The sequence below is a fragment of the Eurosta solidaginis genome, chromosome 1 (assembly GCF_040869045.1).
Source record: "Eurosta solidaginis isolate ZX-2024a chromosome 1, ASM4086904v1, whole genome shotgun sequence".
In the NCBI taxonomy this organism is placed as follows: domain Eukaryota; kingdom Metazoa; phylum Arthropoda; class Insecta; order Diptera; family Tephritidae; genus Eurosta; species Eurosta solidaginis.
Genome location: NC_090319.1, coordinates 304,284,784 through 304,302,298, shown reverse-complemented (window position 1 = coordinate 304,302,298; position 17,515 = coordinate 304,284,784). Strand labels below are relative to the sequence as shown.

Below are 17,515 nucleotides of genomic sequence, written 5' to 3'. Positions count from 1 at the left end.
GGACTATGCTTATGTCTGCGTATAGATCGTACAGCTAGTCGTTAAATTTTCTTCGGTACTCGCCATCGCCAACGCGTATAGGTCCATAAATCTTTCGAAGAACTTTTCTCTCGAACACTCCCAGAGCCACTTCATCATCGCATTTATTGGCAAGAGTGATTCTTCGCTGTATTTCAGAGCTGATGTTGTTGCTAGTGTTGATGCTGGTTCCCAAATAAACGAAGTATTTTAATATTTCGAAATTATGGCTGCCAACAGTAGCGTGGTTGCCAAAGCGCATATGCGCTGACTCTGCTCGATGACTGCAGGTACTTCGTTTTGTCCTCATTCACCATCAAGCCCATCTTTACCGCTTCTTTTTCCAGTTTGGAGTAAGCAGAATTAACGGCGCGGGTGTTTAGGCCGATGATATCAATGTCATCAGCATATGCCAGTAATTGCACGCTTTTATAGAATATTGTTCCAGATCGGTTAAGTTCTGCAGCTAGTATAGTTTTCTCCAGCATCACATTAAAGAAATCGCATCATAGGGGGTCACCCTGTCTGAAACCTCGTTTAGTTTCGAACGGCTCGGAGAAGTCCTTCCCAATTCTGATTGAGCTAATGGTGTGGCTCAACGCCATTTTGCACAGCCGTATAAGTTTTGCGGGGAAACCAAATTCAGACATAGCGGCATATAGGCAGCTCCTTCCGCGCTGTCGAAGGCGGCTTTAAAATCGACGAAGAGGTGATATGTGTCGCGGGCTTTTTCCAAGATTTGGCGCATTGTGAAAATCTGGTCGATGGTAGATTTACAAGTTCTGAAGCCGCATTGATAAGGTCCAAGCAGTTGATTCACGGTGTGCTTCAATCTTGCGCACATTACACTTGACCGGATCTTATATGCGATACTAAGAAGGCTGATTCCGCGATAGTTGGTGCAGTTTGCAGTATCCCCCTTCTTGTGGACTGGGCAAAGAATACTTAGATACCAATCGTCGGGCATGCACCCGTCCGCTAAGAAGCTGATGCATGCGCTTTACCAACTCCTTGCCGCCGTATTTGAATAGCTCCGCAGGCAATCCATCAGCGCCCATGGCCTTGTTGTTTTCAATCTGGTTATTGCTATTCTGACTTCGTCATTATCAGGTGGGGGTACATTTATTCCATCATCACCAATTGCGGGATCGGGTCGTCCTCTCTGTGCGGTAAATGGTTGTCTCCATTTAGGAGAGCAGAGAAGTGTTCCCTCCATAATCTAAGTAATCTCTGGACATCAGTTACAAGGTCGCCGTTTTCGTTCTTACAGGAGTTTGCCCCGGTCTTAAAACCTTCCGTCTGTCGCCGAGTTTTTTGGCAAATTTTTCGGGCGTTATTCCTGGTGGCTAGCAGCTCAAGGTCCTCGCACTCACACCTTTCTGCCTCTGCTTTTTTCTTCCTGAAAAGGAGTCTCGCTTCCCTTTTTAGCTCGCGGTAGCGTTCACATATTCCTCTTGTTGCGCTCGCTGTTAACGGAGCCCTGCGGGCAGCGTCTTTTCTTTCGGTTGCAACGTGGTATTCTTCATCGTACCAGTTGTTTTTCTGTGGCCGCCGGTAACCAATCTTTTCCTCGGCGGCAGTACGAAGTGCTTTGGAAATATGCTCCCACTGCTCACGTATTCCTTCAGACTGAGGTGTGCTCTCAGAGAGCAGGTGTGAGAGTCGAGTTGCGAAATCATTAGCAGTCTGTTGCTATTGCAGCCTTTCGACGTCTACCTTTCCTTGGGTTTTTTGATCTTTGATTTTAGCCGCGCAGAAACGGGTGCGAATTTTGGCTGCGACGAGATAATGGTCCGAGTCGATATTAGGTCCTTGAATCGTGCGCACATCTAAAACACTCGAGGCATGCCGGCCGTCGATCACAACGTGATCGATCTGAATGCGGGTATTTCGATCGGGAGACAGCCATGTAGCTTGATGTATCGTTTTATGCATGAACCTCGTGCTGGCTATGACCATGCCTCGAGCAGCGGCAAAGTCAATCGGCCTAATCGGTAGGCCGAACTTTCCGACTGTAGGGCCAAAAATACCTTATTTGCCCACCCTAGCGTTAAAGTCGCCAAGCACGACATTTATATCATGGCGGGGGCAGCGCTCGTATATGCGTTTTAATTGTTCATAAAAAGCGTCCTTCACCTCATCGGCTTTCTCCTCTGTCGGCGTATGGGCGCAGATAAATGATATATTAAAAAATTTTGCTTTTATTCGGATAGCGGAGAGATGCTCGTCCACAGGCGTGAACGTCAATACTTGGCGACAGAGTCTCTATCCCACCACGAATCCGACGCCGAAAATGCGCTTATTTGTATGGCCACTCCAATTGATGTCACAATTTTTAATCTTCTTTCTTCCTTGCTTCGTCCACCGAATTTCTTGGATGGCGGTGATGTCAGATTTTGCTTTGACGAGGACATCAACCAGCCGGGCATCTGCACCAATCTCATTCAGGGAGCGGACGTTCCACGTGCGTGCCCTCAATTAATTTTCCTTCAAACGTTTGCCATGGTAGTCATCAATAGAGAGTGTTCTTTTTATCCGAGGCTTGTTGTTGCTTTTCATTGGAGTATGGTTTGACGTGGCGGGACCCAAGCCCAGCGCTCCAAGACAGACGCCCGCGCGGTTTGTCCAGAGTATATGCAAAACGATAGAAGGATTAAAAAGGTAGAGGGCGCAGGTTGGACGATTTCCAGTGGTGCCAATGCACATGCGCAAAATTTTCTGTAGGATAGAAAGGTTGTAGCTTTTTCGAGTAGCTACCCACCGCACTACAGAGCCGTTTAGTTAGGTTAGTACCAATCGGGCCACTAATTTACATATCCATAGCACCATCCTCGGCTTTAGACATTATTTCTTGCCGAACATCGATTTATAGGCATAGCAACCAATACAGACTTTCCACCTTCGTTCCTCGATACACACTTTCTAGATAAGTTTGCAGTCGGTTTTTGTTACCAGATACTTGGTATTTTTTGATAAGGTTAGTAGGTCCTTTAGCTTTGGCCCATTAGCATTGGTAATTAGAGGCAGGTGACTTGTACCTTCACGTGAAGTGTAGTAAATCCGTCTTCTCCGTATTTAGCTGGAGGCTACATTTCTGTGCTAACTGGCTTAAGTTTGCCAAATTTCTTCCTATTAATTCGCTTAGCAAGGGAAGGTACCCTATATCAGGATCGCGATATCGTTGGGTTATGCCACAAGCTTCACACCACTTGTGCCGAGTTATTGCTATTATTAATATTGTACCGTTTATTCATTGACCACGTCACTACACCTTTTGAGAAAATCTGGGTTTTATGTGAAAGCACTGATAATACACATATAAATGCGAGGTGATAGTCAGTTTGTAAAAGTCAATAACCTTCGTGGTTTTAAGCTCCTAAGCACTTATCTAATTTTTATACTCAGCTGAGCAGAGCTCACAGAGTATACTAATTCGTTCGCATAACGGTAATCCGTAACGGCACAAACTAATCGAGATAGATATAGACTTCTATATATCAAAATGACCTGGACGAAGAAAAATATTTATTTAGCCATGTCCGTTCGTCCGTGCGTCCGTCCGTCCGTCTGTCCGTTGACACGATAACTTGAGTAAATTTTGAGATCTCTTGATGAAATTTGTATGTAGGTTCTTGGGAACTCACCTCAGATCGCTATTTAAAATGAACGAAATCGGACTACAACCACGCCCACTTTTTCGATATCGAAAATTTCGAAAAACGGAAAAATGCAATAATTCATTACCAAAGGCGGATAAAGCGATGAAATTTGGTAGGTGCGTTGACCTTATGACGCAAAATAGAAACAAGAAAGGAAGGTTAAGTTCGGGTGTAACCGAACATTACATACTCAGTTGAGAGCTATGGTGAAAACATAAGGGAAAATCACCATATAGGAAAATGAACTGAGGGTAACATTGGAATGTGTTTGTATGACATGTGTATCAAATGGAAGGTATTAAAGAGTATTTTAAGAGGGAGCGGGCCATAGTTCTATAGATGGACCCCAATTAGGGGTATCGCCATAAAGGTGGACCAGGGCTGACTCTAGAATTTGTTTGTACGATATGGGTATCAAGCGAAAAGGGGTAATGAGTATTTTAAAAGGGAGTGGGCCTTAGTTTTATAGGTGGACGCCTTTTCGAGATATCGCCATAAAGGTGGACAAGGGGTGACTCTAGAATGTGTTTGTACAATATGGGTATCAAACGAAAGGTGTTAATGAGTATTTTAAAAGGAAGTGGGCCTTAGTTCTATAGGTGGACGCCTTTTCGAGATATCGCCATAAAGGTGGACCAGGGGTGACTCTAGAATGCGTTTGTACAATATGGGTATCAAACGAAAGGTGCTAATGAGTATTTTAAAAGGAAGTGGGCCTTAGTTCTATAGGTGGTCACCTTTTTGAGACACCACCATAAAGGTGGACCAGGGGTGACTCTAGAATGTATTTGTACGATGTGGTTATCAAACGAAAGGTGTTAATGAGTATTTTAAAAGGAAGTGGGCCTTAGTTCTATAGGTGGACGCCTTTTCGAGATATCGCCATAAAGGTGGACCAGGGGTGACTCTAGAATGCGTTTGTACAATATGGGTATCAAACGAAAGGTGCTAATGAGTATTTTAAAAGCAAGTGGGCCTTAGTTCTATAGGTGGACGCCTTTTTGAGATACCACCATAAAGGTGGACCAGGGGTGACTCTAGAATGTGTTTGTACGATATGGTTATCAAACGAAAGGTGTTAATGAGTATTTTAAAAGGAAGTGGGCCTTAGTTCTATAGGTGGACGCCTTTTTGAGATACCACCATAAAGGTGGACCAGGGGTGACTCTAGAATGTGTTTGTACGATATGGTTATCAAACGAAAGGTGTTAATGAGTATTTTAAAAGGAAGTGGGCCTTAGTTCTATAGGTGGACGCCTTTTCGAGATGTCGCCATAAAGGTGGACCAGGGGTGACTCTAGAATGCGTTTATACAATATGGGTATCAAACGAAAGGTGTTAATAAGTATTTTAAAAGGGAGTGGGCGTTAGTTCTATAGGTGGACGCCTTTTTGAGATACCACCATAAAGGTGGACCAGGGGTGACTCTAGAATGTATTTGTACGATGTGGTTATCAAACGAAAGGTGTTAATGAGTATTTTAAAAGGAAGTGGGCCTTAGTTCTATAGGTGGACGCCTTTTCGAGATATCGCCATAAAGGTGGACCAGGGGTGACTCTAGAATGCGTTTGTACAATATGGGTATCAAACGAAAGGTGCTAATGAGTATTTTAAAAGCAAGTGGGCCTTAGTTCTATAGGTGGACGCCTTTTTGAGATACCACCATAAAGGTGGACCAGGGGTGACTCTAGAATGTGTTTGTACGATATGGTTATCAAACGAAAGGTGTTAATGAGTATTTTAAAAGGAAGTGGGCCTTAGTTCTATAGGTGGACGCCTTTTTGAGATACCACCATAAAGGTGGACCAGGGGTGACTCTAGAATGTGTTTGTACGATATGGTTATCAAACGAAAGGTGTTAATGAGTATTTTAAAAGGAAGTGGGCCTTAGTTCTATAGGTGGACGCCTTTTCGAGATGTCGCCATAAAGGTGGACCAGGGGTGACTCTAGAATGCGTTTATACAATATGGGTATCAAACGAAAGGTGTTAATAAGTATTTTAAAAGGGAGTGGGCGTTAGTTCTATAGGTGGACGCCTTTTTGAGATACCACCATAAAGGTGGACCAGGGGTGACTCTAGAATGTGTTTGTACGATATGGTTATCAAACGAAAGGTGTTAATGAGTATTTTAAAAGGACGTGGGCCTTAGTTATATAGGTGGACGCCTTTTCGAGATACCACCATAAAGGTGGACCAGGGGTGACTCTAGAATGCGTTTGTACAATATGGGTATCAAACGAAAGGTGCTAATGAGTATTTTAAAAGGAAGTGGGCGTTAGTTCTATAGGTGGACGCCTTTTTGAGATACCACCATAAAGGTGGACCAGGGGTGACTCTAGAATGTGTTTGTACGATATGGTTATCAAACGAAAGGTGTTAATGAGTATTTTAAAAGGAAGTGGGCCTTAGTTCTATAGGTGGACGCCTTTTTGAGATACCACCATAAAGGTGGACCAGGGGTGACTCTAGAATGCGTTTGTACAATATGGGTATCAAACGAAAGGTGTTAATGAGTATTTTAAAAGGAAGTGGGCCTTAGTTCTATAGGTGGATGCCTTATTGAGATACCACCATAAAGGTGGACCAGGGGTGACTCTAGAATGCGTTTGTACAATATGGGTATCAAACGAAAGGTGCTAATGAGTATTTTAAAAGGAAGTGGGCCTTAGTTCTATAGGTGGACGCCTTTTCGAGATACCACCATAAAGGTGGACCAGGGGTGACTCTAGAATGCGTTTGTACAATATGGGTATCAAACGAAAGGTGCTAATGAGTATTTTAAAAGGAAGTGGGCCTTAGTTCTATAGCCCAATATAGCAATCTATGCCCCTACCAAATTTCACAATTATTGGTAAATTTTTGTTAGACTTATGACATTAAAAGTATCCTAGACAAATTAAATGAAAAAGGGCGGAGCCACACCCATTTTGAAAATTTCTTTTATTTTTGAATTTTGTTGCACCATATCATTACTGGAGTTGAATGTTGACATAATTTACTTATATACTGTAAAGATATAAAATTTTCTGTTAAAATTTGACTTTAAAAAAATTTTTTTTTAAAAGTGGGCGTGGTCGTTCTCCGATTTTGCTAATTTTTATTAAGCATACATATAGTAATAAGGATAACGATCCTGCCAAATTTTAACATGATATCTTCAACGAATGCCAAATTACAGCTTGCAAAACTTTTAAATTACCTTCTTTTAAAAGTGGGCGATGCAACGCCCATTGTCCAAAACTTTACTCATTTTCTATTTTGCGACATAAGTTCAGGTAGGGAATTATCGCACTTTTTCGGTTTTTCGAAATTTTCGATATCGAAAAAGTGGGCGTGGTTATTGTCCGATATCGCTCATTTTAAATAGCGATCTGAGATGAGTACTCAGGAATCTACATACCAAATTTCATCAAGATACCCCAAAATTTACTCAAGTTATCATGTTAACGGTCTCAATCAAATTTTTTTTTTGATCTTGATGATTTTGATATATGGAAGTCTATATCTATTTTGATTCCTTTATACCTATACAACCAACCGTTATCCAATCAAAGTTAATATACTCTGTGAGCTCTGCTCTGTTTGCTTAATAAAAATTAGCAGAATCGGATGACGAACACGCCCACTTAAAAAAAATTTTTTTTAAAGTCAAATTTTAACAAAAAATTTAATATCTTTACAGTATAAAAGTAAATTATGTCAACATTCGACTTCAGTAATGATATGGTGCAACAAAATACAAAGATAAAAGCAAATTTCAAAATGGGCGTGGCTCCGCCCTTTTTCATTTAATCTGTCTAGAATACTTTTAATGCCATAAGTTGAACAAAAATTTACCAATCCTTATGAATTTTGGTAGGGGCATAGATTCTATGACGGTAAGTGTTTTAGGCGAAATCGGTTGAAGCCACGCCCAGTTTTTATACACAGTCGACCGTCTGTCCCTTCGCCCGGCCGCTGCCACGATAACTTGAGTAAAAATCTACATATATGTACTAAACTTAGTTCACGTACTTATCTGAACTCACTTTATGAAAAATGGGCGAAATCCGACTATGACTACGCCACTACGCTTTTCAATATCGAAAATTACGAAAAATGAAAAAATAAAAATGTCCTAAATCTATACCAATTATGAAAAAAGGGATGAAACAAGCTAATTGGATTGGTTTATTGACGCAAAATATAACTTTAGAAGAAACTTAAAATGGGTTTGACACCTACCATATTAGGTAGAAGAAAATGAAAAATTTCTGGATGGCGAAATCAAAAGCTCTTGGAATCTTGGCAGAAATACTGTTCGTAGTATTATATATATAAATAAATTAGCGGTACTCGACAGAAAATGTTCTGGATCACCCTGGTCCGCATTTATGGCGGTATCTCGAAAAGGCGTCCACCTATAGAACTATGGCCCACTCCCTTTTAAAATACTCTTTAATACCTTCAATTTGATACCCATGTCATACAAGCACATTCCAGGGTTACCCTAGCTAGGTTCATTTTCCTACTTGGTGATTTTCCCTTATTTTGTCTCCAAAGCTCTCAGCTGAATATGTAATGTTCGGCTACACCTGAACTTAGCCTACCTTACTTGTTTGCATACAATACGTTAGTTGTTCCGTTGGTTTGCTTCGCTTTCAGGAAAATATCCCAATCCTAGATGCGTGGCTAATGAATAAGCGCGACGTTATCATTTATGGCAAAGAGCCACAGAAGAGTGAAGAGCACGCCAGCATGCAATTTTCTCTTCTTCTCACATATTTTCAATTAATATGTCAGGTGCTTCTTGATGATCCTTTCCTGCTAAATGCGCTACACTTCCGTGTTCGTTCAGAAAGTGAACTTCTATAAGGATGTTCAGTATTTCAGCAGCTAATATTGCCACGTTTATCAGTGAGTTTTGCAAAAGTTTTATTTGAATAATTCATAGCAAGGATATTGCCTAGCCTTATAAGAAATAAAAATAATACGGATAGTATTAATCATATGATTCCTACTGAAAGCGGGAACAGGGGCAGACAACGGCCATAGCTCTGCCACCAAATACTGGTATTGATGAGCATACTGTTTCACCTAGAACGCAATTTTCGTTCAGGTAATCATCGAAACTTGTTCGCTGAGCTGAGCTCTTGGGAAAAAGTTGTGCTCTTATTCTCATCAGCCAGCACTTCAGGCTACAAGATTTAGAACTATTTGTAATCGGACGTTTATCCTTTCAATAGACGTCACGTCTAAATGAAACTTAGTGCATTTAGTTGTGGCGGAGGTGGTAGGCGCGGTCCTATAGTACAAATGGTTGGTGCCATGCCTACCGTAGATGAAAAAGTAATCAATTTGTTTTGCACATTTGTTGATAGGAGTCAGGAGGCACTTTGGTGGATATTTTTATTGTTTAACTTACGAGCGTTATGAGAGGAGGGGATTATTATCTTTTGGGGCTTGGCCTTTGTTTGAGTAAAAAGAACTTTTTATATGTCAAGTTCCAGGCTCAAACCAAAACTCGGCCACAGGACTGCATATGACATAGAGGTGAGCCGTGTGCTCCAATCCGCTCAGTACTGCAATCAGCTGATAGCCCAGACGGCCAGCAATACCATCTTTTATAACCCAAAGCAACTGAAATGCGAGGCGAGGGTCAAACAAGTTTGGGGCTGCTGGATTGAAAATAATTTGGAAAAACTGGAAGGTATATAAGTGGATATCTCTAACTGCAGGTCAATAAAATTCTACGATGCATTGATGCTTTTCAAACACCCTTAGTATATATGTCTAGGTAATTTTAATACTGTACAGTGTACATTTCCATCTGCTAATAGAGGTGATAGCAAATTTACTTGGCCATTTCGCTTGCTGAAAGCATTCGTCCAGTCAAAGTGCAACATTTTTTTTTTCAAATTTTTACGTGAATAAGTTACTTTGCACTTTGGTAAATTTTTATATGGTTTGTTTTAGAAAGAGAATTTATGTTATTGCCTGTGGCCTGGCTATTACCAACGTACACATGCATACATTCAAATAAGTGTATCAACATACAAACATAAGCAGGTTGTTAATATAAACGTAGCTGTGGCTTTAGCTGCTAAGCCTCCTGCTTTCAGCCATCGCCCAACTGGCCACTCTAAACCATTGCTTTGCATAGTTTTTAGAAATTTCAGCTAAAACGTTTTGCGGTGCTGCTCTGCATATTTTTGCACCAAATTTTGGATTCCATGTTGCTGTTTTTATTATTTTTATGACCAATTTCATTTTATTTTTATTATTTTTCAAGTAGAATGCTTAAAAAAATGAGCAGCATTCACATACGGTACACCGCAGGAGTATAGCTTTTATTCATGCATGCTTGTATGCATGGTTGCCACTTACAGATATTTCGTTTAAAAATGGTTCTTTTTATAGATTTTGGTCCTGGTGAACTTTTTTCCCTAGAACTTTTCTGAGTATGCAGTTTTTAATCTCATCGAATTTTAATCGGATAATATTTTAATCATAATCCGCTAAGAGTATTGCCTGGGAGTCAGGGAGCTGTGTAGCAAAACCCTTTCAAGAGGTTGCCAGCACAGTTTATAGCTTCAACAGAGTTCGTCAACCTCACCTACTTCAGTTTATTTAGCAGGGGAGGCTCTGGCAGCCTCAAGTTCTTCATGAAACTTGGGAGTGCGGACGATATGGCAAAGAAAGCTCAATCTGGTCATATAATCAGTCCCAGAAATGGTGGGGCTTATATCTAAATGGTGCTTCTTACCGGAACGCATCGGATCCATATCCGGCAAAGGACCATAAACATCGAAAACACACTGCGTTCTCGCAGTCCTCTTTGTAGATGACACCGCCATACGAACACCAACCCTAAATGATTAGCCACTGCGACAAGATAAATCATCACCATGAACATTCCCATTCCTACTGATATGCTCCTACCCCTTTGATATGACCACGTTGAACCATCTCAATCATCGAACCTCCTTTTTCCGTTAGGGAATTGTCAACAGAGCTTCACCTGCTAAATAAACAGGATTTGCCCTGGCTAGGTGAGACCTACAATTTGGTTGGAGAAGCTATGAATTGCACACTTCATGATCCGTGGGCCGTGGAGAAATGCTTCCTAGAGGCAGAACGACAGCCCCTGGTGCAAAGATCCACGATCGGAGCCATAGCTAAGAAAAAAGGATTGGACCTTCTTAGGGACAGCAAGCACCTTTTTGACCTTAAAAGAGCGACGGAGAAAAATAGCCTTAAGGCATCCTCCTCGTGTCACTTAGAAGAAACTCCTTTCCCAACAGCTGGCTACTAGCAACAGTAAATAAATATGCCAAGAGCTGTCAGTACTGTCGGATGGGAATCACCCCCAATCATAAAATGCAGATTTCAATCAAGACATTACGTTAGCCTTAAAAGAAAAAGCCAGCTTGAACTCCCTTTTCCCTTCATTCATACGGACTAAACGCCAGAGCTGAGGGAACGGAGGCATCTGGTCACAAAAGGCAGCAGGACTTTACTTACTTAGTCAGAGTATGGGAATGACAAGTAGCCCAATAGGCATCTTTCCTGTCATTTTCACATAAGTATAGGGTGACTGGTGCTATGATAGTATCCCCAAAATTTAACTAACTAACTGAAGTAGAAGTAAATGCCTTAAAGCAAGTTCTCCCGCTGGCACTCCTGCGAGGAAATTATATTTGTCATTCATTGTGGCGCGGCAGAAAAACAAAATGTTTATTTATTCATCAAATTGCCAATTACATTTTGTCGTCAGCTGGTGATTGCGTAGCTGCCCTGAATGGAAAATGCTTAGTTCAAAACTGGTGCGCTTCTAGGGCATTCCAAACCACTAATAGTTCCCCATCTATATCTCTTACATACCTTCAACTCGCGAATTAAACAAAGCGATGTCCTAGGCGGTGGAAATTGTCCTCGTTGTATTGCCTTTTCTCAACTTCCGAAAAGGATATACATTTCCATTTTAGAACTAGTTGTTGATGAAACATTTTCGATGGTTCCGAACCAGTGAAAAAGGCATAATCATAGTCGAATCATCTCAAAGCTGGTAGCAGTTTTTTTGTTGGTAGCCTATTTCTCAAATGTATACTAAATATGAATTATAAAAATCCGACTCTCGATTTTATAACTGGAAAAAATCTAGTTACTAACGAATCAGTACTTATTTGGCACTTTAGGTCGAGCCCTGAACCAGAAATTTGTATCCCTAGTTACTGACTACCCTTCAGGGCGATGCTTGCAGCCTTTTGTCGTTGTTTGCAGTGCTGATGCATTGTAATGCGGTTGTAGACACATTGGTGGTCGTACTATTGTAGCCTTAATTGAGTCGTCTGATTGAAAAAGGGATTTACCCAAAATTGTGATATTACACTTGGGCCTACACAATTTCGGTCAAGCGTGAATTTTTTTTTATATAGTGTGATGACTATTAGCATCACTATGCTGTTAGTAAATAATCACAACCCCAAATACAGGTAGCACCCAAACTTGTGTACATGCACACACATAACCAGCAGCTCGAAGTGAAAAGATATCTCATATACTCACATGTAGTCATCAGCTAAGAGCAGAAGTTTTTACTCACACACACAAGCTAAATAACCAAGTATGCGATAGAAATGTTCCATCTTCGTGAAAATTCTAGACCTTAGGAGATATATGGGAGTGAGGCAACAGAGAGTATAAAAGCAGCGCAAGCTGAGGAATAACTAATCAGTTTGATTTAAATACGCTATTGCGAAGTATAATTTAGTTCTGAAGTACTACTCCAAAAGTAGTCTAATGAAGACCATTATGCAAAACTGAATATTGGAATTATTTATTCAACATAGTTGTCTACAGTTAAATTTTTTAAAATTTTCTAAAGCTTTTTATGTTGAATTTTGTACCAAAAAAAAAAAAAAAAGTGGTCTGGCAATGCTGCTTGGGGGCTAATGTCGCGTATTCATTCAAAAGCCTACGGTTTAAATAGTTCACCAGTGCGTGGAATGTGCACTGGGTGCGAGATGCTGGCTGCTCAAAAATAGGTTCAAGTAAATGAACATTTTCATTTTAATTTGATTGCGGTTAGTTGTTCTTGTTTTTTATATCCACTTAACTTTTCGTTTCTAGAAGATGTCTACACATACACATGTATACATACATACGTATATGCCTACTCACACATAAACTTTAACTTTTATTTGACTAAAGTCGCCCATATGTGGGCATATGCCAGGTGGAATTATGTAACGCTTTAAAATACAAATTTTATTATTTAAATTAAGTAAATTTCCTTGAATTATATTTTCAATAAAAATAAAAGGTTTCTTAATTCTATGAAACTTTGTTACTGAAACAAATTTGAATCCCATTTATAAAATTACAATGGTTATGTACTTGAGCGACTTTCAGTATTTTATTTTAATCCTTGTTGATGATTTTTTCAATAGCTGGTGAAGAAAGTTAAGCAAAGGTAAATTTAATGGATATGCTTACGTGAAATATCTTACGTAAGCCTAGACAGCCTCTTTGTTGACGTTGTACTTCACTTAATCGGGATTTCGCCTATTTTACCCATATTTCAAGCTCTATTAGGGTTGATTGTCTTCACTTCATAAATACCGTGAAGGAAAGCTTAATGTGACTTATTTTGTTTTGTTGATTTTCCGACAGGGTGTCTTAAAGCTTATAAGCCTCTCTTGTTTCCGCGATCTGGCATTATCACCGACCAAATCCAAGGCCACTTCGTTTACGAAGTAGAACAAACAGAGTACGCAAATATTGGACTTTCATGTCGGTGGTGCTACGCTGCCGAGCGACAGATCTTAGTAAAGTAGAAAGTCGTAACAAATTCTTCAAGTCACTTGCCGGCAGCACTTGTAGAAAAGATAAGATAAGCAATTGACCGGCGGCTCATGTGCTACGCGTCACCAGTTTAGTCGCCTGGTCTTAAAACCACATACTGGAAAATACATACCGCAGGTCTGACAAAATGCTGCACTCAAAATTGCCGCGGGACGTCTCCTTAAGAGATCTGAAAATGATTTTCAATTAAAAGCAAAATCAAACATCTAAATCTAAAAATCAAACATCTAAAAGCATCGATTAATAGCACGAAGCATGGCACATGATTCGAAGTAGAGCACTAAAGTATTTCAATAAAATTTTACTGCTATAACCGAATATATGAAATATTGCAATCAACTAAAATTCTGAACAAAAGTGACTTTATTGTAATTGCAAATTATTACTGTACGTCCGTGATTGCAAACACGTTTAGTTTACAATCGTTGATTGAACAATCACATAATTACATAAAAATTGGCATCTGTAGAAAGTAGTTCAATTGCAAGCTAGATTAAACATAAAATTTTCGCTGCAGTCAATAAATTTCACCACATTCTGATTGCACTCATTGATTTTATTAAAATTGTGAATGCTATTATTTACAAAACATAATCCTTTGAGTTCTCTCTTTCAAATTATTTTAATAAGTTAGTAAAAGAATAACAGTAAAATACAGAAGCGTAAAAAAACGCTGGAGTCCATTGAAATGTATTTTTGGATTAAAAAAAATATAATATTTTTCTATTGTAATCATTGTATTGTACGCATTGTCCCTGATTCGATGGGAATCAAGTTATGTGCTAATCAAGTTTTTACAATCAAATCGATTACAATCGATTCTTGTTAATTGATTTGATTTGATTGATGATTGCAATCAAGAAAGGATTGCAATCGTTGAGTAAAATTCTATTTGATTGCGAGTTTTTTTCAGCTCTAATTTGCAAGCAGATACCGGCAGCTTAGTGGGGAGACTGGCAAACTAGCTGACTTTCTCTTAAAGTGCATGAACTTACTCTTGCATCCGTTCTCTCTTTATTTATGCAATCACCCGATTTGGTCATGTAAGTAAGTACGCCAAACGGATGGCTTCAAAAAATTCATATAGCTTGCCTTCTTAAACCTCATTCCGAATGATGGTTGTAAAAGAGTACGCACTTTACACCGTCTGCGGTAGAAACAGGAAAATTCATCTGGATTACCTAGTTAAGCAGTAGCACTATCGGTACTACGTGACCAAATGTAACACTTTAATTAAGGCTATACCCAAACAAGTAGCCTAACATAAGAGTAAGGCGGCTGCGAGATCTCCATAAATGTACAAAAGGGTCAGGCATCCCTGGAAAAACCATTTCCTTGTTAACGCAGGCAAGCTATGCTCAATCATCTACCATTTATTGAACCCAAAAATACGCACTTGAAAGGTATCAACCGCCTTTGCGTACACGATAAAAGCTAGAGAGCTCTCTTCGCCGTCAATTTGTGGTGACTCTTTGGCTAGAAAGAGCCCGTGGTTAAAATAAAAACACTATTTGTGTGAAAGAATTAGATATTTTCCGCACATGTCCTACGCTCTACCTTCTAATTTTTCTTTTAACGGTAAAAATACTCCCCAAAGTTTTGAGGAGTGTTATCAGTGTTGCTGGTCGCTTGCCGAATATATAATCGGCACGTTCCATGAATTAGTAGCAATAATGTACTAGCCGACCATTTCGGCAGCGATTTCATATGATCGTGTTGAACCCTCCAGGACATCCAGTGGGAAGACAAAAATACGCTGTCAACAACATACAATAAGAGAGCTTCCTTCACAAAACTCATACAGATTATATTCGTATTACATGCCTTAACAACAGTTCTACGTTATGTGACCTGCAGAAAGAGGGTAAGCGAAAGAACGAAAACAAGGCTACTACAGTCAAATTATTCAATGTTACGGGACATTGCTCGAAGTTTCAAATATCCATCACATGCGTACGTACATACCTCGAAACATACAGCATCTTCCTGTTTGTTACAATCTATATTAAAATCTATTTAATGGACAAGAATTTAACATTTTCTTAACTTTAATGTTTCTTTAATATTTCATCAAATGGTTCTTGTTATATAACAAATTCCTTGATCTTTCCATTTCAGAGACAACTGAATATTTATAAGCCGCCTACATAGCTAACTAACATCGTAACATATACATACATACATGTATGAGTGTAGTTGTGTTTACATTGGCAGAAGAAGCATAATAATGTTTACAGTAATGTAATTATTGTCAGTCAAAATGAGAGCAAGTAACTTACTTAATTAATATGCGAGACACGTGAATTTATACAGGAATTTTCATTTTATATTGAATTTTATTTCATTTACGGCCATTTGCTTGAATTCTGGGTCAGCTATCAAAGGTGAATTCATTAAACGTGAGTAGCAATATTTGTTGTGTAGTTAGAATAATTTGTTTGCGTAAGCTTTGAATTTAATATAATTTTTGTTAGTACGTCTTCATATATAAGTATATATACTAGGTGGTCCTTTTATAACAAATAAACGATTTCGCTTCAGTCTCAGTATATATTTTGCTCTGTCGTACAGCATAAACGCATTTAAGAATACAACCTTTATGCAAGGAAATTATAAAGCAGCAGACAAATTGGTGGGTTCTTATACATTTTATTTGAAACTAGAAGACCCGGCAGACGTTGGCCTGCCCTAAATTTGGCCTATCCGCATATATTTTGATAAGCTTTTTTCGTCTGACTCTGCCCTCCCCCTCTTCACTTTTTCCTAATCCTTTTATTCACTCCTCCCCCCCGTCTTTTTTGCTTCATTTATCTCCATCTTCGTCTCTTTCTATCTCTTTCTCAATCTCCTTCTCCTTCTCTCTTTTCTCTTCTCTCAATTCCTTCTCATTTTTCTGCACCCCTTATTGCCTGTCCCAGAGGGTGGTATGTATTTTATTGAATTCCCAGTTCCAGTCTCACTCCGAGTCTCAGTCCCAGTCCCACTCCGAGTCTCAGTCCCAGTCCTAGTCCTAATCCCAGTCCCAGTCCGTCTCTGGATAATATATTACTCTGTACCAAAGCACTCATCAACTGCTTTCATTTGATATCCATATTGTATAAACACTGTCTAGGCATTCACTGGTCCACGTTTTGGCCTATATCTCGAGACCCTGTACCTGTAGTAACCACCACGTGAGGTTTACGCAACTTGTGTGAAAGTTTGAACAAAATCGACCGACGCATCTCTTAAAACACCGGCGACCAACTAACACACATTTTAGCCTTTCTTTTTATATATATAGATTTTTATTTTTCAAACTTCACTATAATATTAAAACGAAATGCAGGTTTTCGTTGCTTTTGAAATTTGGCTTAAAAATTGCACATGGAACAACTTAAGACTCTCCTGTATTAAAAAAAAATGTCATAGTACCTCTAAATCGCGGGCCCCCTTAGCGGGCCTGGTGATGTGCTATACTTGATATCATTCGCTATAATATTTTTTATTGATAAGCAGGTTGTTTAATTAAGCACCAAGCAATTACACGGAAGTATATCCGCACCACCTGAAAATATGAGTGCCACTGCGTATACGTAACATTTTAATATTACGTATAAACAAATAAAAAAAATTGCAATAAAATAATATTGCGACCATAAACTGAGATATAACCTATCCTATATTTCAAGTGAGATCAAACTACACACGGGGTGCAAAACAAATTTAAAATCGGTTCAGCAGTTTAGGAGTCCATTGGCCTCAAACCTGTGACACGTGTTTTTTATATATTAAGATATACCTAAAATATTTAAAATTTTCCTCTGCTAATGTAAATAGTGTATTTATATATAGGTTCAGATTTTTTTTTAAATTCTAAGTAAAATAATTTCCACCTTTAATATTGGTCAGAACATTAATTAATCACGAAAAATATACCGAATTTTTTGACTCTACCCTCCGTCCACTAATTATTGTGGTAATGTCTCTCGAACTAAACAGTAGCGTGAA

At 39.3% G+C, this 17,515-nt stretch overlaps 1 pseudogene; it reads right to left on the bottom strand.

Annotated features, from left to right (window-relative positions):
• Positions 1-1,140: 1,140 nt before the first annotated feature.
• On the bottom strand, positions 1,141-12,306 carry LOC137240772 (uncharacterized; annotated as a pseudogene).
• Between the last annotated feature and the right edge of the window lie 5,209 nt (positions 12,307-17,515).